Source organism: Malaclemys terrapin, chromosome 8 (assembly GCF_027887155.1).
Source record: "Malaclemys terrapin pileata isolate rMalTer1 chromosome 8, rMalTer1.hap1, whole genome shotgun sequence".
Classification (NCBI taxonomy): domain Eukaryota; kingdom Metazoa; phylum Chordata; order Testudines; family Emydidae; genus Malaclemys; species Malaclemys terrapin.
This window is the reverse complement of record NC_071512.1, coordinates 94,754,756-94,774,476: the sequence shown is the minus strand read 5'-3', so window position 1 is coordinate 94,774,476 and position 19,721 is coordinate 94,754,756. Positions and strand designations below refer to the sequence as shown.

Below are 19,721 nucleotides of genomic sequence, written 5' to 3'. Positions count from 1 at the left end.
TTTTAAAAATACACACATGATGCTCTGGGAACGTACCCAAGGCCATTTCAAATATGTGGAGTATCAATACCAAACTGAGCACTCCTCAGTCTGCTGCTTCCCTATGAAGAAGGACAAGATGAAGTGAATTGCTGAACTCTTTCTCTGACAAGGATGCCAGAAAGGGTCCCAAATATCCAGGGATCTTTTAAGGAAGAAAAATCAGAATAATATTTTGTTTTATACATTCATCAAGTTTATTAATCTATGCTTTGAAATACAGGCACTATATTTATCCTCACAACTACAGGTGGTCAGAAATTTGTTTAAATTGAAACTGTTCATGGGAAATAGTTGATTTCAAAGAATTTCCATTTTGAAAAAAAAGTTTTGGGATTTTCAAAATGTCTCATATCAAAATTTTCTAAAGCAAAAAATGTTCCATTTATCAGGACGAATTGACTTTTTGTTTCAAAATTTAAGCTAAAATAAAATTTATAACATTTTAAAAGATTAAAGCAAAAATGAAACATTTTGAAATAAAACTTTTCAATTGGCCCATTCCAATTTTTGGGGGTTGGGGGTGGGGAGGAGGGAAGGTTTTCAGTTTGTGAAAAATTTTGAGTGTTCATCTTTTTGCCCCAATTCAGAACAGGAAAAGTTTTTGAAATCTCAAAAATTCTCGCAGGATTGGTATACCATTTCACACCCAGCTCTACTCAACACACCTGTGAAATAAGGAAGTACCATTACGCCCATTTTACAGATGCGAACTGACACAAAATGATTTGCCCCAAATCACATAGGAAATCTATGGTAGAACAAGGAATCAAACCAAGATCTCTCATATCCCAGGTTAATGTCCTTACCCCTGGACTGTCTTCCTATATATGCGAGGCCAATAAAAGAAATACAATCCGTTACTTTGTGCTCGTCCTATCAAATTTATTTTTCATGATTATATGTCTGGCAACTTTTGAAACCCTCTTATGAAACATACTGAACCACTACCAGGCCTCTCCTTCATTTGATGGAAACTCTTCAATAAACTAAGAGTCCGTAATACCACTAGAAAGAGCCAGACTTATCCACACAGTCCTTTTAGGGCTTGATATAAAGTCCAATGACTTCAATAGGCTTTGAATAGACCCTTGAACAGAGACTATTAATTGTACCAGACTGTATGATGGCTTGCCTTCGTGGAGGTCACCAAATTGCTTTTCTCTCTCAGAGCCAAGACAGGTTTTGAAGCCTGATCTCTAAGGGGTGAAATCCCAGCCCCATTGAAGTCAATGGGAGTTTTGCCATTGACTTCAGAGGGTTCAAAATTTCACTCCAGACATGGAAGTCATTCCTCTTTGGAACATACCACTGTGTCACTCCCCACTCCTTACCCCAGAGTGAGAGCAACAGCCACCTCTTCACTGCACCTTAGATTATGGGCCAAATTTTCAAATTAAAATCAGCACATAGATATCTAAACAAGCCTTCGGGGCTCAGTTTTCAAAGCTCGGTATCTAAAGTTGGGCATCTAAATCTGCAACTAGTATAACTGGTCCGCAAATGTATAATTTTTTCCCCATGAAAAAAGTTAATTGAAAATTTTCCTACATTATTTTCAACAACAACAACAAAATCAGTTAATGAAAAACAAAACATTTTCAGATTCCGATACCTAAACTTTTGTTGTTTTATTTTGTTTCGAGGTTTGTGGTTTTACAAACCCTTAATCAAAAAATTATTTTTTTCGGGAAAAATATTTCCACTAGCTGTAGTAATTGGGCATCTGAACAAACTGTCTGATTTACAGAGGGCTGAGAATTGAAGTTAATTTTGTAGGTGTTTTCCTGAAAATCAGGCCATTTACTTTGGGGCCTAAACACTGGAATTGGAAAACATGACCTTAATACTTGTAAGCTTAACTTTCAGGTTTTGTACATACACACAAACTACATACAAATAAACTTGTTTTGAGGAAAATTAGCTTTTCCTGCGTTTGCCGTAGAATATTTCCAAATTAAAAAGAACATGGTTGTTTTAGCAAGATCATGAACAGGCTACAACACACGAGATTATTCCTCTCCAGTCAGAGCAGGACTTAACTAAGGCCTTGGCTACACTTGAGAATTCACAGTGCTGCTGTAGCGGCAGCGCTGTGAAGCACGAGTGTAGTCGCAGGGCTGCAAGTACTCCACCTCCCCGAGGGGAATAGCTTGTAGCGCTGCAAGCGAGCGTGCAGCGCTGCAGGTGCTGATTACACTCGCGCTTCACAGTACTGCACTCGCTGCGCTCGGGGGGGGGGGGGGCATTTTCACACCCCTGAGCGCAGCAAGTTGCAGCGCTGTACAGCACCAGTGTAGCCAAGGCCTTAAAAACATTGTAAGAACAGCAGCAATAGCACCTCACAAAAGGCACGTTCAGAGCATTTGGCACTGCAGGTTGTGCGCTCTGGATCCATTCAGCACCTATTGAAGCCAATAGGAGGGTTAACATGTAAAGGGAGCAGATTCAGCCCCTATCTGCTAACGAGCATCAATAGGGATCTCATCGCACTGCAGTAAATGGGGGTAATTGTCAAAAGTAGCCTGAGGGAAATGAAAAATGTGTTGTGGGTTGGGAAGGAGGCCAGGGGAGAAGGTGATGAAGGAGGAGGAGGAGAAAGGGTAAAATTCTGGCCCAAATTCAGTCAGTGGGAGTTTTGCCCTTGACTTCAATGCAACCAGGATTTCACCATGTCCTTAAAATGCCCCTACATTCACTCAATCGTATTTAGTCGGTCAAGGCTTTAGCTGAACTCTGGCTCAGGTTACAATTCAATGTCTTTACTGTACAAGAAAAAAAAATATTTTTTTCCTACCAACAACAATTTACTCAAAATGCTAACACTTAGAATGAAACCATGTTTTCCCTGGCTACAGCGTGCAGTTTTTTCTTAAAGTCATTTTGCGTTCAATGTCACTTAAATAGCTAACCTGGAAAGATGAGGGATTTCATCGTTGACTGGCATGATGTAGATGTAAAGCGTCCCTTGGACTGTGTGCTTGCCATCTGTCAGCTGCATGGTAAAACTATCCTCTAGGCTTTCTGTGTCATCATGCATGTACACTAACATCAGTCCTATAGGAAGGCGGAGGTGGGGGAGAACTGGACAGTGAAAACTTAGAACAGAACACTGAAGTCATCTTCAAAAGGACACCAGTTATGGGATTCAAAACACAACTACGAGGCCTGGGACCCAGTTATCCCACGGCCCAATCGTGTTCCTGTTAAAATGAGTAGGAGTTTTGCCATTCATTTCAACGGAAGCAGCGACAGCCTCAGGACACAATCCCTTTTACATTGGATCATGACAACTGAGATCCACTTGGCTGCTCTTGCGGTTATTCCTGTTCGTGCACAGCCAGCGGAGAACAATCTCAGTGGAAGTCCCTCCACCTTGATAGTTCATCACCATCCAAGCTTGGTGAGCTTCTGTGGAGACCGCCGGTGAGTTCCGTACCAGAGGTGAAATCATCACAGCTTCTTGAATGTGTTTTCGGGGCCTTTAAAATAGTTTTGGATATCCTGGGCCTGATCCAGCATTTCTTCCACAGCTAGAACTGCCATTAAAGTTAATCTCTCCAGGTACTTGCATAGCCCTCAGCATCATAACGTCGAAGCGCTTCACAACCATTCTGGATGTTATCCTCCCAACACCTCTGGCAAGGTTGAGAAGTAGTAAGCCATTTTTTTCTCAAAATAAATGAGAACAGATGCACAGGGCAGATTAAGTGAATTTCCCAAGTCACACAGGAAGTCTGTGGCTAGGGTGGGAATTTAAATCAAGGTCTCCAGCATCCTAATCTAGCATCCCATCCACTAGAACATGATTCTACCCTTGTTGGGAGAGCTGGCTACAGAAGAAATGTGGGATCAGGCTCTTCATGGACAGGAAATACCTAAAACTGGGATAGCAATTGGCTTGAAAAGCACCTAACTATATAAATCAAGAGTTTGACAAATTCAAAAGGGACTTGAATGCAATGAGAAGGTATTTGAATATGCTGGAATTTAAAAACAGCATTAAAGGTTTCTAAAAATAATCAGGTGTTAATTGAATAAATAAAGTTGTCCTGAGCAATTGCAAGAGATACAGCAACAAATATTTTACAGGGTCTTATTCCTTCCATTGCTGACGACAGTTTTTACGCAGCACTTTAACCAAGTGCCTCTCTGTTTAATTTAGATTTATCTCCTTGCCACAAAATGTGCTCTGCCAATTCTAATAATTGCTATTCACCAAATGTATCATGTGTTTGCTGGGTTAAAATGTTTCTGTGCTTGCAGACTCTTACGCCAGTATAGTGCGACATGCAAAAGAGAGGCCTAAGAAAACAGAACTCAAATTCAATCACATCTGTAAAGGGTTTTTAACTCCTTGTATAAAAGCTGAACAAGCTTCTTACTTCTAGGAAAGAGTGGCTTGTGTTTCGTGGATGGCCCTGGTATATATGGAATGCACAGATAGATTCCCTTCCAGTTTGCAAAATAAGCTTTTTTCTAATAAATCGGCTTCAGGAAGCTAATTTCCTCTCGTCTCCGTTTTTTCAAAGACGGAAGCAGCCATTATGTACAAGTTCCTTAAGGGCCATTACACGTCTCTGGAGTGTGCAATCCAAACAGTGTGGAAGATGGATCTAAATGATGTATTCATCTCCTTGAAATCGCTCGGTGGAACATGTATAAGTTCGGTTGTGCTCCATCTGAGAAAGCTCTAACGAACTGAAACCCTACATATCCTTAGCTCTTGTCACTGGACTGGATCCTTAGCTGAAGTAAATCAGTCTGGCTCCATGATTTCCCTGGAATTAACGGAGCAAGGCCAGTTCACATCAGCTGAGGATCTGGCCCACCAGAGCCCCCACAATATCCTATGGTCATTTTTGGTTTAAGTTTAAAAACAAATATTGATGGAAAAGTACATTTAAATAATTGAAAAGGACCCATTCAGCTTGTCAGACTTTCCTAGGAATAAGAAATTAAGATAACTGATAGTTAACTTTCCAAAAGCTTCAACCACCTGTCTTATATCTGGCTTCAAATGATGAGTATATCAACTTCAAGCAGTCAGATCCATTCGGGACTATAGGAGTAGTATGCATAAGATTCTAGGAAATGTTCTGTACATTCTTTAATGTAACTCTATTACGTTTGCAATAAATAGGTTTTTTTCCCTTATAGTTGCAATCAGTTTAATCTATACACAAATTTGAGATTTCTTTTTCCCCCCCTCCAAGGCCTTTCTCTGTGAAAAAGGTGTATATCTCACTTAAATCAATCTACAGAATTACTGTTGCTAGTTTTTTAAAAATTTGAAGTAGGTCTTTACAAATTTGAAACACACACATTAAACAAAGCTCTGTGGTTGGTTTCTCAGCTTAAATCATAATCAAATAGCCCACAGCCCTGTACGGCTTCTCCTCCACACCCTGCTCCTTTCTCCTCACTTGGCAAGAATAGGACACAGATGCCAAGCTGTGCAAAATACATCTGGTTCTTTAGTAGATTCTAGAGGCAGTTGTATTGGCAGCTTCAGAGATGCCTTTGGGTCCATCACATGGTTAAGCTACAGACTGAACTGGCCAGTTCTCTTTCACATCATTTCCCTGTGGCTTGGCTTGTGTTGTGGAAGGTATGTACACTTTCATCCACTTAACAACAAGCTCTTGTGGAAATCTTTACAATCAGTATGGAAGCTGTAGTGTGGTTAGAAAAAAACAGGGTGGGGGAGAGGAAGAAGATTTGTGCAATTATTTCTTATATTTGCAGAAAACCACAATTCCGCTGACCATCAAGCAAGCCATACATTCTATACAGTGCGTACACTATAAATTATCACTATAGTCTCAGTTCTTTCTGTTTTCAAAGTGAAATCCCCAGCTCATTTTGCACAGACAATATTAAGGAAAGTGCAATTCATCCTCTTTCTTGAGTCTGAAAAGCTTAAGCCTATATCGAGCTTGTTGCAATGAACTGTGGTTTCCAGCAGAGGACATCCGCAGCTCATACAACGTAAATCTAGTTAGATCAGAGGCAAGCTCTTGTGCTGCGAAGCTGATAAATGAAAATTATTAAGCATTCAGAGCCAAGGATCTGACCCCAGCCTTTTAAAAGTCTTGTTCAGTAAAGACAAAACATCCTATGAACAGATGACCATATTCCTCATGAACGGGCCACAAGAGAGGCTGTAATTAATCCAAGTCTCATAATAGTGTGTTAACACTGAGACCAAGGAGACCGTTTTGTACATGTGCAATCATATATAATCCACATAGCCCTGATGCAGCGAAAGTGTACGAACAATAAAAGCCAGTAAAGGAAAGCCAAAGTTCCATTACTCAGACCTTGCTTGAGTTCAGCCAAGGAAAAGCTGTGAATCTGTAAATCTTGATAAAGGACTGCTGAGTTCAGCTCCTTGTACCGACCAACATCTCTGCCACAGATTCCATTTAATGTCAATCCGTGAACAGGGGGTGGGGGGCAATGACAGAGAAACTCAGTGCATTATGAGGGCCATCAAGATCTTCAGCATTCAAAGTGCCAGGCCCCAGCTCACACATGTCACCTTCCATTACCTAGGGGAAGAGGGAAATGTAAAGGAAATTTCAGAGATTTCTGAGGAGAAGGAGGAATTTTTAAAGCTAGAGTGAAAGATATTGGAGGCTATCAAAGGGCATTTCCCAAGAGATTCCTCTCAAGGTTTACTGTGCTGAGAGAGAGAGAGATTAAAAATCATATGGGAAACACTGGTTTCCTATTGTCTGTAAAAGCAGATTTCTGGAGACCAGATGCACACAGGTGAGAGTGAGAGAACACAAGGTTTGGGCAAGTCTTTTAACCGGGACTGACTAAGATAACCTGGGAGATCTGCTGCAATTGCAGGGGGCTCCCAGGACAGAGGAGAGGGGGAATAGCAGTGGGTCAGATTGCATTATTTTCCTTAAATAAGTTTATGTAGGCTCCTTCCTCCCCTCAACTGGAAGCTAGATACTCCACAGGCATGCCAAGATTTGCTTGCACTGCCTTCATCGGGGAACTCTAGATTTCACCAATGATGAAAAATCTATCTGCATTATATGAGCTCTCCTTGCCCCCCACTAAATGCACCTTTAAAAAAATACTGTATATATTCCCAGTATACTTTTTTTGCCCTTCAAAACTAGTGTATAACATAGTATAGAGCTGACACTTTAATTTCAAGTCATGAAAAAGCAAACAAGTGTGTGTAAACAGTTCAGATACCTTCTTACATAGCTCATCTAGGATATTGCTTTGATTCCATTAGTTAACTAGTTTTTGTCATTTAATTGGGAAGAGGAATGTGAACGGATGGTCCCACTCAAACTGCTGTAGCTCAGTGCTATCAGAGAGGCCCTCACTAAATTAGAAGTGTCATCTGTTTTGATTACAGATTTTATTTGAGCGGAACTGGAGTGTTAGACAAATACATTTACGAAGCAAATGCTCTCACAAAGGACCAAGACAGATCATTTTTTCCCCAGCTGGAATGTTGGAGGCAAGCTGCAGCCCTACCTATTAAAGTTTGGATTGGTTATATAGGCCTGATCCTGAAATCCTGGCACAGGCAAATGGCATCTTGACATCAATGAGCATTAGAATCATTGTAAACTCAAGGGGATGATACAAGGCCACCTGTGCAGGTAATGGAAAGATTGGGAGTCAGAGGTGTAAACATCTGTGAATACCTCCTTTCAAACCCATTTGAATGAGCCAACTCTTAAATCTTCTCTCGGATTGGCTCCTGTTCTCAGTTCCTCCATTCCTGAAGTTGGGGGGTACAGGGGAGGCACATAGGTAGCTTTAAAGTACCTTTGTGATCCTTGTATTCTGGGGCAGACAGGGGCCTGCCCAGCTCCTGGGGTAAATTAGAGTAGCCTCCAAGCTGTTTTAGCTTCTGTTCTTGTTCCCATCAGGCCCTGGGAAGCAGACACCAGTCACAGCACAGTGCAATCTGGTCACACCCTGACCCACCCCAGACATATCCCTACACCAGGGGCTGGGCTGAGAGCAGATCTGGGATAGAATCCATACACCAGCGCTAGGCAAGCCAGGGATGTCCTCTATGGAGGGTGTATCACCCATTTCCATCCCTGTTAGGCTGCCAGTACAGCATAAAGGGTTTTTTGCGTAACTGCAAATCAGGCCCAATTTCTTCATTTGGCGTTTTTCCCTTCTGAACAGAAAAGGCTCATGAAATATTTAATATTTCAATTAAAAAGTCACTTTGGAAAAAAAGTTAAATATTCATTTTTCTGCAGTGCTGTGAGCTCAGAGCAGCAGCACTGTTCCAGGGCTTGAGAACCAGAACCTGGGACTGGAAACCCAAGGGAAACTGTTCAGCCTACGTTCACTGTCTGAGCTGACTGAAGTGCAAAAAATAAACAGTCAAGTAGATTTTTAAATTCTTACATTTTTAATAATCTCAGGTGTCTCATGAATTTTGTGCTCACAGAGTCCCTTAAGAACTCGGCATTGATTCCTTGGCATTCTCAGCTTATACAAGGGATACCCAGAGAACATAAGAATGGCCACACTGGGTCAGACCAAAGGTCCATCTAGCCCAGTATCCTGTCTTCTGACAGGGCCTGATGCCAGAGGCTTCAGAGGGAATTAATAGAACAGGGCAATTATCAAGTGATCCATCTGCTGTTGTCCAGTCCCAGCTTCTGGCAGTCAGAGCTTTAGGGATGGGGTTGCGTTCCTGACCATCTTGGTTAATAGCCATTGATGGACATATCCCCCATGAACTTACCTAAGAGAAGAAAGACATCAACACCATGCACCTGAATCAATGGATGGGGGAACTTGATGGGACCAGTGGTGAAAGCGGGGTAGTTCCAGTAGCAAGGGAGGGAGACACTCGCCAAGGGACAGTAGGTAGCTCCTCCTCCCAGGAGTCTCTGGCACCCATTGGCCAGCTAGGGCAGAGGGGTGCTGATTGGCCAGCATTTCCCAGCTCCCAGGATTTAGCCCCATGCAAGGGCCATGGGGAGGCTCTTTCAGTTCCATTCCAGCAGCCCACTCTATCCACACAAACTAGGAATGGGAATACAGCTTAACAAATGCTGTGGGTCCAGTCAATCGCCTGTTTACGGGGTCAGGAAGGAATTTTTTCTCCCGTGGGCTAATTGGCAAAGGAACAGAGTGTTTCTTGCCTTCCTTGCAGCACCTTCATGCCACCAGGGGTTAGGATGGAGCATGCTTAGTACCTGACTGAGGTGCAGTTGTTTATTCATTATAGTTTACAGCTGGTTTCCAGTGAGATTAAGAGAATAAAATTAATGGTTCCCAGAGGTAAAAATCCTGGGATTTTTAAATCTATGGATTGATCACAAACAATTGAACATGTTATTGATGGCGGAGCCAAACCTGAGTGGCACTGTGCCTGTGTGTGCCAGGTTGAAATGCCTCTCGCTGAAATTTGGCCTGGCAGCCCTTCCATCATTTCAGGAGCCCCTCAAATGGGGGGCGCAGGGCAAAGTGCCTCCCCCCCTGCGACCCTGTTTATGGACCAATATACCACTGTGTTAAGTTCTGTACAAATACAAATACCTCTGCCCCAAAAGCTTACAAGTTCTATATCTGTTACTATTGCCTACACTGTTCCATTCAAAGCCCCAGTGCCTTTGTCAAACCCTGTTCCTGAGTACAAAACATACCTCTTTCCATACAGGGAAGAAAATTAAAACTATCTTAGGTGACCAGTCACAGCTAGCAAACACAGTTTAAACTACGTCTATCAAACAGTGAATATTTGCAATTGCTCCTGAACAATCTATAGATTTAGAAGAAAAAAACTTGACAAAAACTGGCAAAATTAATTGAAATAATGAGCAAATTTGAGGAAATCACAATTTGCTTGCAGCTATTCACAATTCATGCCTCCTACAGGAATGGTGTCCCTAGCCTCTGTTTGCCAGAAGCTAGGAATGAGCGACAGGGGATGGATCACTCGATTACCTGTTCTGTTCATTCCCTCTGGGGCACCTGGCACTGGCCACTGTCAGAAGATAGGATACTGGGCTAGAGGGACCTTTGGTCTGACCCAGTAGGGCCATTCTTATATTCTACCACTGAACTCTGCCCACTATTCCACACAGTTGTCCTTGCATTAATGTATATAATATTATATCTAACAATTTACAAGGTCCAATCCCTGAAAATAATTGTGCTTTGGGATGACACAAAATACACAGTGATAACACATGGTCATTGCCCCTTTCACTGTTGCCTTCTACCACAGTAAAACATTTCAGCATTCTTCAGAAGGTGCTATTGGAATGTTGGTATTTCCAAAGGACATAGCTTGTATAGGGGTCAAAGTGTGTATCAGTTGGTATCCTTTCTATCAGGTACATTTGATAGTTCTCTAGTATGTAAAGTGTTGAATCAACAGACTCCTGGGCATTAGAAAATACAGTGCGGACAAATATGTAATTCAAGTAAAGGACATTGTTCAAGTAGCAGCCCCTTCACTAGTTCCATCTCTTCCAGAACATGTAGGCTACCGGTAGGTCTACACCGAAGCGCTACAGCAACAGCTGCACCACCGTAGTGCTTCAGTATAGTCACTACAGCAGCAGGAGGGGTTCTCCGATGGTGGTAGTTAGTCCACCTCCCTGAGAGGCTGTAGCGAAGTTGACAGAAGAATTCTTCCGTTGACCCCCAGGGGTTAGGCTGGCATAGCTCAAGGGTGTGGATTTTTCACACCCCTGAGAGATGTGGCTATGCCAATGTAGGCTTTCAAGGTACGGCAGCCCTTCGTTTTAACAGCACTGCCTACTTGAAACACTGATGCTCATGAATGAATTAAGAGGGTTCCATTTGTTTTACTTATCATTGTTCTGAGCTGGATGAAACCTTGCTATGGGTTGAGATAAAACCTCATTCAAACTGATTTGTGAATCATTTAAGACAAGGTACGGTTAAGGGGCCATGCCCAAAAGAACGCCTCACGGAGTCTGCCCAGAAACGAAAACTTTGTGGGCAGAAGGTTCCACTGGGATTGTGACTTGGTGTGGGGGAGAGCTGTGCAAGAGGGAAGAGAAATCACACAAACTGAGAACAGGCAAGGATAGAGAGAGAGAGGCAAAAAGCAAGCAGTCTCTGAACATAGTGTGGAAAAAGTTAGAGAGAGAATTTTTGGGTCTGCTGGCTAAAGAGGTTTGGAGCTGTAAGCTAAAAACTGCTGGTTTTAGTTTTGGTTCCTCCTGCGTTTGGAGAAGCAGGACTTTGCACATTTCTTATAAATAAACAAGATTCTGTCAAAGAAAATGCCATACTCCATCAATTTCTGCTTCCTACTGCCACATCCCCAGGGCCTTGAAATTTGACTAGCTGCTCAGGTTGAAAAAGGGCAATATTTGTACTGCTTTGCATAGCTTCATAGGCACATGAAAGGCATGGTGAAGCGAGGCTCACCAGCACAGTGCCTCCTGCTGGGGGGTTATCTTGGGAATTAGCTCTTGTCCAGCCCAGAGCGCCCTCTGCAGGCACCTGCTTTAGGGCCCCCGTGTCCCTCTGGGACCCCGGTGCCCCTTTTCCACTAGGTTCTGTCCCCAGCAGTAACCCACAGTCTGGGTCTCCCCTCCCAGGGGAACCCCCAACCCTCTATCCCCACCTTGCCTCAGTGGCTATTGCCAGTCATCATCTAGCCCCCGCTCACTGGGGCAAACTGCAGTCTGTAAAAAGCCATTCATCATTGGCAAGGGGGGGTCAGACCAGCTGCCTCTGCAACCCCTGTACCTGTTTTGGCCATTTAGCAAGGCCCGCAGCCTGGGGATTTACCAGTCTGGAGCTCCCCAGCTCCTCTTGCCTTCCCCCAGCCCTGCTGTTCCCTAAGCTCCCAGGAAGCCGGGTCCTTCTCCCTCCAAGGCTGGAGAGAGCCCATCCTAGCTCCTCCCTGAGCCCTTATAACAGGGCCAGGTATGGCCTGATTGGGGCGTGGCCCCAGCTATGGCTGCTTCCCCAATCAGCCCAGCCCTTTTTTCTAGGAGCAGGGTAACTGCCCTGCTACAGCCTCATTTAGAATTAGTAGTAACATGCAGATTTCTCAGTCTCCCTTTCCCTCCACTCAGAGGGGAAATTGCAATTTTTTCAAAGTGTAAATACTTCTGGGTAATTTATCATCAAAAATATACAAACTTGATACCAGTTTATTTCTTTAAAAAAGGATTCTTCTAAATGATCAGATTCCAAAGTTTATATTTTATAATACACATATATAGTAATATAGTACATTGCAGGATTTAAAAAGGGAAACAAAATGGTCCATTCTTCTATTTTATGTCCAAACTTATGATGGGGATTCATTTTTGTACTTTTTCCCTTTTAACTTACTCTGTGATTACAGTGCATTGTTCAATTAAAAAAATGATTCCTTATCCTCTCCCCATGTGATCTCAATATTATGGTTATGTATCCCTTGAAATGCATCAATGATGCATAATATCAACAAGGACTCCAGTTTCCATTTATCTTCAAATATTTCATAATCCACTGCAGAATATTCTCAGCTGCAATTTTTGCTTTCAAGTTTGGCCACCATGTGTGTAGCATTAATTTCTCTGTTCGCATGTAATTCATTCAGGGACTTACACCAGCTGAGAACCACATATGGAGGCCCAGATTTACGGAGCTTTTATTTTGTGCCATGGAAGCCTCAAGAAACAATTTTCTATTTGAATGTTGAGCGTTTACAGTGGTCTTGTCATTCACTAGAGACAGTGGATTATAAAGTCATATTCTGCAACGATGCTACCCAAAAAACCCTAAAATTTAACAATCCAGCTTTATTATATTTTTAAGGCATTTTTTTTTTAATTCCCCACTCTCTTTTAATGTTTATTAGATAATATCTACCTCCTCCTTTTACTGGTCCAGTTTCAGACACAGTTTCTGTCCCTGTGTGTGCCACCATAACAACTCTCAGAGCTACATTCAGAAATTAATTTGTGAGAATGCAGACTGATGTAGGTGTAACTTATTAACAGACGGAACTGGAAGAAGTTATAAGTCACACCAGCTTAGATGCCCTAAGATTCACCTCTGAACTTACCCTTCTCCCTCTGTCTTCCCTCTTTTTTCCTTTGTGGCTGACTCCAATGACACATTCCAAATTCCTTCTCCTCAAAATAGAAATATTGATTCCCCCGCTCCCACCCCAACATCCACCCTTTCAAACAGCCACATGCTACTGCATTTGGAATGCAATTTAAAAACAAACAAAACCCAGGCAATACTAGGCAATTTGGTAAATGTATGGAACTTATCTAAGTTCAGCCTATAGATTAAGCTATTTGTAAGAACAGTACTCATTCAATTATGCATAATGTGCAATTTGCTATTCAAACTGTAGGATTACTCATTAGATCACATCATATTCAAGCTGGGCAGTTTCTGCTGGAAAATGCTGATTCATTGAAAGTAAAACATTCCACGGGAACACATCAGTTTTGATTAAGCTTTGAAAGGAAACCTGCCGCCTGGCCCTCGCCCACCTGCCCCCTCAGCAGAGTTTATTTCATTTCAGTAAGACTGAAACATGTCCCACTGCAAGAACATTTTGTTGTTTCCAAATAGAAATATTGTGAACTTGCACTCCTGCAAACTGGGCTCAACAATCTTTTTTCCATATGAATGTGGAAAAACTTTGATCACTAAAATGTTTTCCAATCAGCTCTACTAAAGATCAAGGTGAAACTAGCGGGGGGCTCTAGTGAGGCGGAATGCAATAGCCCAAACTGGAATATGGTAGGGTTACCATACATCCGGTTTTTCCTGGACATGTCCGGCTTTTTCGTAATCAAACCCCCGTCCAGGGGGAACTGCCAAAAAGCCAAACATGTCCGGGAAAATACCGGCCGGGCACTTTCCCTCCCGTGGCTGCTCTGCTCTCCCCTGACTCTTCAGCTCTGTTTAAGAGCCAAGCTGCCTGAGCGCTACTGGCTTCGGGCAGCCCCCTTGCCTCCGGACCCCAGCCGCCGACCGGGCACTTCCCCTGCCGGGTTCCAGCTGCTCTGCTCCAGCGGCTGGGGTCCGGAGGCAAGGGGGCTGCCCAAAGCCGGTAGCGTTCCAGCAGCTCGACTCTTAAACAGAGCCGAAGAGTCAGGGGAGGAGCACAGCAGCTGGAGCCCGGGAGGGGAAGTGCCCGGCCGGGGGCACAGGGTCCGGAGGCATGGGGGCTGCCCGAAGCTCAAGCGCTACCAGCTTCATGGTTTGCCGGGCAGCCTCCAGACCCTGCGCCCCCAGCTGGGTGCTTCCCCTCCTGGGCTCCAGCTGCACTGGGGAAGCGGCGGCCGGGGGCGCAGGGTCTGGGGGCTGCCCGGCAAACTGTGAAGCCGGTAGCACTCGGGCAGCCCTTTTCATGTGGCTGGGAGGGAGGAGGGGGAGTTAGGGCGGGGACTTTGGGGAATGGGCGGAGTTGGGGTGGGAAAGGGGCGGGGCCAGGGCCCGGTGGAGCATCCTCTTTTCTATTTTTTTAAATATGGTAACCCTAGAATATGGCTACATTACTGGGGTTAACACTTCCATTTTTGTGAAGACATGCAAGAGATTTTGCATGACCACCAAAGGTTAGGAGCTTGCCTGAGGTCTCATCTAAAAGATGGGACCTCCAGTAATACAGATTCCCTTAACACCGTGTCAGCATTCATTCAACATTCACGCTGATAAGAGTGCCACCTACAGAATCACTAAATGGTGTGATGTAAACATTGTGGCTAATAGTTTATCAAGATTCAGAAAGGAACTGGACATTTATATCGATAACAAGGATATCCGGGATTATAATAGTTAATGCTAACAACAATTTTAGAATGAATGCCTCAGGGTTTAAGCCAATCTGACATTTTTAGAGACCAGGATGAGACCTAAAATGGGGGACAGTTTATCCAACATATGCCAAATGCAGCATCTGGTGCTGGCCACTGTCAGAAACAAGATACTAGACTAAATGGATCAGGGTCTAAACCAGTATGGCAGTGTCTGTGTTCTCGTTTCTAGTTTCAAATGTCTCTGCTTATTGTTGCTGAAAACAAGGGTGCAGCTCACTCTAATTCCTTCCAGGGTATGGAAAGAAAAGTCCAAATCAACATTAGTTATGGCTCAGCTCTGTATTCTTGCAAGTATTAGCTTTAAATCAATAAATAGCAGCAACAGTCCATTTCTTCTTCCACCCAAAAATAGTTCTATAAACTCCGTTGCCATAACAAACCGTAAAGAACAGGCTATCACACTCTTATAAACATGGCCACATACAATAATCCAAGTTACCAAATAAACTACAAGTACTATATAACATAGGGCATCTGGCTTTATTTAATTTGCTTTATAACGGGTAATACAGGACAGCACAGCTGACATGTGGAAGAGCATGTTGGGCCAACTAGTCAACTTAGCCACAAGCCAGCCTCCAGGATTGCATCCACAAAAGTGAGCATATGCTCATTTTGCAGCCACATGCCCAGAGTGAGTGTGCAAACATAGGGTTCTGAATGCAAAACAGGTGCACGCCCAACTTGATACGCCTGTTCTTCGCAATTCCTCCCAAAAATGTTGACATTAACTTTAAAAGGGCAAGGTACAAATTAAAATTGAGAGACCACCAACTGCATCTCTGGAGCAAATCTCACCTACATACCCCATTTATTTAAACAACAAGCTAATTGAGGGAGGAGCCTCTTTTTTTGCCATGTGTTTGTACAGTGCCTAGAAAAAACATAGGGCTCCTAGGCACTATTGCAATACAAATTATAATGAACATATGCAATTAGTAATTACTGTGCCTTTGTTCATTATTTTCCTGCTTAATGTGAATTACCATCAATGGGAAAAATATGCCCTTGACAGAAAGAAGTGGGGGGAAATTGTGAGAGCAGCCAAGGACCTCTATGGTCTATAGAGCCAGGGAGTAAGTAATAAAACCAATTACTGCCCTAATCTAATCTGAGTAATGATTTTGGGCCAAGGGGGGGAAGATCCTGACAACAATTTAATGTGTTAATTGTAGAGATGGACCAAAGTCTGAGATCTGAACATCTGCAATATTTGGGATAATATGGGTCCTCCTACAAATTTCACAGGTGACACCTATTCTGTAATGGACCAGACAAATATTCAAGATTCAAACACTTTGAACTTAGTGAAAGTCTGGATCAGAACTTTACAGCTCAGGCCCATCTCTAGTTAGTGGAAAGGTTTAGGGCAGAATTTGAACCACATAGCGGATATCGGCTTTGGTATTCTGCTCTTCCTACTTGCAGAGAACTCTTATGGTCTCCAATAAGAGATCAGCTCCCAGGAAGACCAGGATATTACTGTGACAGGTTGGATCACAGAAACCACCTTGGGAACTGCCCACTGATGTGCCAAGACTACTTCTGCCCCTGCTTTCCTGCCCTGGCAGCTTGGGACTTCCGTGCCCTGCCTGGTTTGAGCCAGACCCACTAGCCTGCTGCAAACCCAGACCCAGGTCTGAACCATGTCTGTAGGCTTAATTGAAAGCAGCTTAAGAAGTGTTCCTGTCTTTAGCACTCAGATGCCCAACTCCCAATGGGGTCCAAACCCCAAATAAATCCATTTTACCCTCAAATTGTCTGTCCTCTATAAAACCGATAGAGAGATATGCACAGCTGTCATCCCCACCCCCAGGTATTAATACATACTATGGGTTAATTAACAAGTAAAAAGTGATTTTATTAAATACAGAAAATGGGATTTAAGTGGTTCCAAGTAGTAACAGACAGAACAAAGTGAATTACCAAGTAAAATAAAATAAAACATGCAAGTCTAAGCCTAATACAGTAAGAAAACTGAATACAGATAAAGTCTCACCCTCAGAGGTGTTCCAGTAAGCTTCCTTTTACAGACTAGTCTCCTGCTAGTCTGGGTCCAGCAATCACTCACACCCCCTGTAGTTACTGTCCTTTGTTCCAGTTTCTCTCAGGTATCCTTGGGGGACGAGCCAGCTGATGACAAAATGGAGGGGTCCCCACAGGCTTAAATAGATTTTCTCTTGTGGGTGGAGACCCCCTCCTCTCTCCTATGCAAAGTCCAGCTCCAAGATGGAGTTTTGGAGTCACATGGGTAAGTCACATGTCCATGCATGACTCAGTTTTTACAGGCAGCAGCCATTGCCCACATGCTATCTTGAATGTCTCCAGGAAGACTCCTTATGTGGATTGGAGCCTTCCAAGATCCATTGTTCAGTAAGTGTTTCTTGACTGGGCACTTAATTTGCACATTCCTTTCTCAAGGAGCCGACCAAATGCTTTACTAAGGCTACTTAAAAATCAAGCAAGTACACAGCCAATATTCATAACTTTGAATACAAAAATGATACATGCATACAAATAAGATGAATAGATTCAGTAGATCATAACCTTTACAGAGATATGTTACAATGCATATGTAGCATAAAACATATTCCAGTTATGACATATATACATTCACAAGCACTCAAATGGAGCATTGTTTCCTATTCTGGGCACCACACTTTAGGAAAGAGGTGGACAAATTGGATTGAGTACAGAGGAGAGCAACAAAAATGGTAAAAGGTTTAGAAAACCTGACCTATGAGGAAAGATTTAAAAAACTGAGCAAGTTTAGTCTTGAGAAAAGACAACTGAAGGGAGACCTGATAACAGTCTTCAAATATGTTTAGCGCTGTTATAAAGAGGACAGTGATCAATTGTTCTCCATGTCCACTGAAGGTAGAACATTCAAGCAGTAATGGGCCCAATCTGCAGCAAGGAAGATTTAGGTTTAATATTAGGAAAACTTTTCTAACTATAAAGGTAGTTAAGCTCTGGACTAGGCTCTCAAGGGAGATTGTGGAATCCCCATCACTGGAAGTTGTTAAAGAACAGGTTAGAACAACATCTCTCAGAGACGGTCTAGTTTTCTTGGTCCTGCCTCAGCACACAGGGGGCTGGACTTGATGATTCTCAAGGTCCCTTCCAGCCTTACATTTCTATGATATATGGGCAAGACCTGACTTTTTTAAGAAACATGGTTTATATTTATGACTGGACATGCCAAGTGGAGCCTTCATGCCAGCGAATGTACTTCTTAGGTGTGTAGTGCCAAGTGCCTCACTAAATCCCCCCAGGATGCATTAATCAGCACTACTGCACTGGCTTGTATCTTTGCCCATTTCTAGTTGATGCCAGAGGTTAAATGGTCTTCTGACAGTGCTGGCAGAGTTTGAAACCACAAACTTGTAGCAATGTGCACAGTTCAGTGTGCCAGTTAATTCAGACCTCAGTCCCATAATATTGACACTGACTCCCCACTTCGCCCCTCTGAACCACCTTTCTCCAGCCAATCTATCTAGGCATGTGTAGCGTGCCTATCACTGTAGTATCCAGTGTGCCTCTAATTCCCCACTGCTAAGACTCTGCCCTTTTGGAAGCTCCTACAGGAGTGCTGCTTTCTCATCTCAGATCGCATCACCACATACAGGTCCACAATCAGAGTAGGACCACAGTGCACCCCTCAGAAGGGAAGCAACAGAGCACAAAAAAATTGAACAGAGCTGAAGCCCAGCACAGAAGCGGAACTGCACATGATGACACAGACAGAGATGGGATTTTGGAAGTTAGCGAGAGGGCAGGATGGAGCTGAAAGCAAGTGGGAGGTTCAGAAAGGGAAAAGGGAGCACGGCAATGGATGCAAACTAGTGTTTTTGAAACTGAATGAGTAACCCAATGAAGCCACAGAGGATTGACGGTACTCAGCACTTCTCAGGCCTTAAGGACTTGTGCCCTGTAGAATAGTTGAAGAAGAACTCAGCAAGAATTTTCAAAGGGGATGGTAAAGGGTGATGTGCATCATAGAGAAGTCCCTGCCCCTTCTCAAGAACTGAAAGCCAACAACTCATAAATACCATGGGCCTGATTCTCAAATGTTTGCATCAGAATAAAACTCCATTGATTTCAGCAGAGTTACATTGGCAGACAACTGAAGGAATGCAATGGAGAATCAGGAGACAGAAGCTTAGACAATCTTTTTCATGGCTGAACTTTTCCTATATTTGATGGTGGTCCAAAAGGTAAAAGCTCCTTTTGGAAAGTTTGATTAGTATCATTTCAGGTCTTTTTGAGCTCCATGAACATGAAAAATAATTTTCCCCCTTAAATTTGTGCTTGCATAACTCAAAATAAGCCAAAGCTAGAAACTTTGAAATTGGCTGGTTTTAAAGCTGTCATTAACAGGGGAATGGGGAAAAAAAACAGTCATATAAAGAAAAGTTCAGTGGTCCAAATTTTGATCTCAGGTAAGGTGGTGTAACACAGGAAAATCAATAGGACCCTATAAAAATTATCTCTTTAAAAAAAGAAATCCATAGAATTTAATTTTAAAAAATTATAATCTTAAATTTTGTAGGATTTTTCCAGAAGGAGTAATTTCAATTACCTGTGTATTACAATATGCAATTCAATGGGACAACTTAATGTTGCAATAGAAATCTTAAACTTTCTGAATTTCCTGATCTTTGTTTGCTGGCTATCTCAACCTTGTTGCTGCACTGAGGTTAGTTTTATATTTAGTATCGTTATCTAGTTTGTACTAGACCCGGAAAAAAATGGTAACATTGTGGCTTGATCCCCCGCCCCCATTTAAACAAAAGAACCAAAATCAAAACACTGATGAAAAAATTCTAACCAACTCTAATTTACACT

The 19,721-nt window shown here is 42.8% G+C and overlaps 1 pseudogene; it reads right to left on the bottom strand.

Annotated features, from left to right (window-relative positions):
- The window catches only part of LOC128842467 (FRAS1-related extracellular matrix protein 1-like), a 97,132-nt pseudogene that overhangs the window by 38,674 nt on the left and 38,737 nt on the right, over nt 1-19,721 (bottom strand).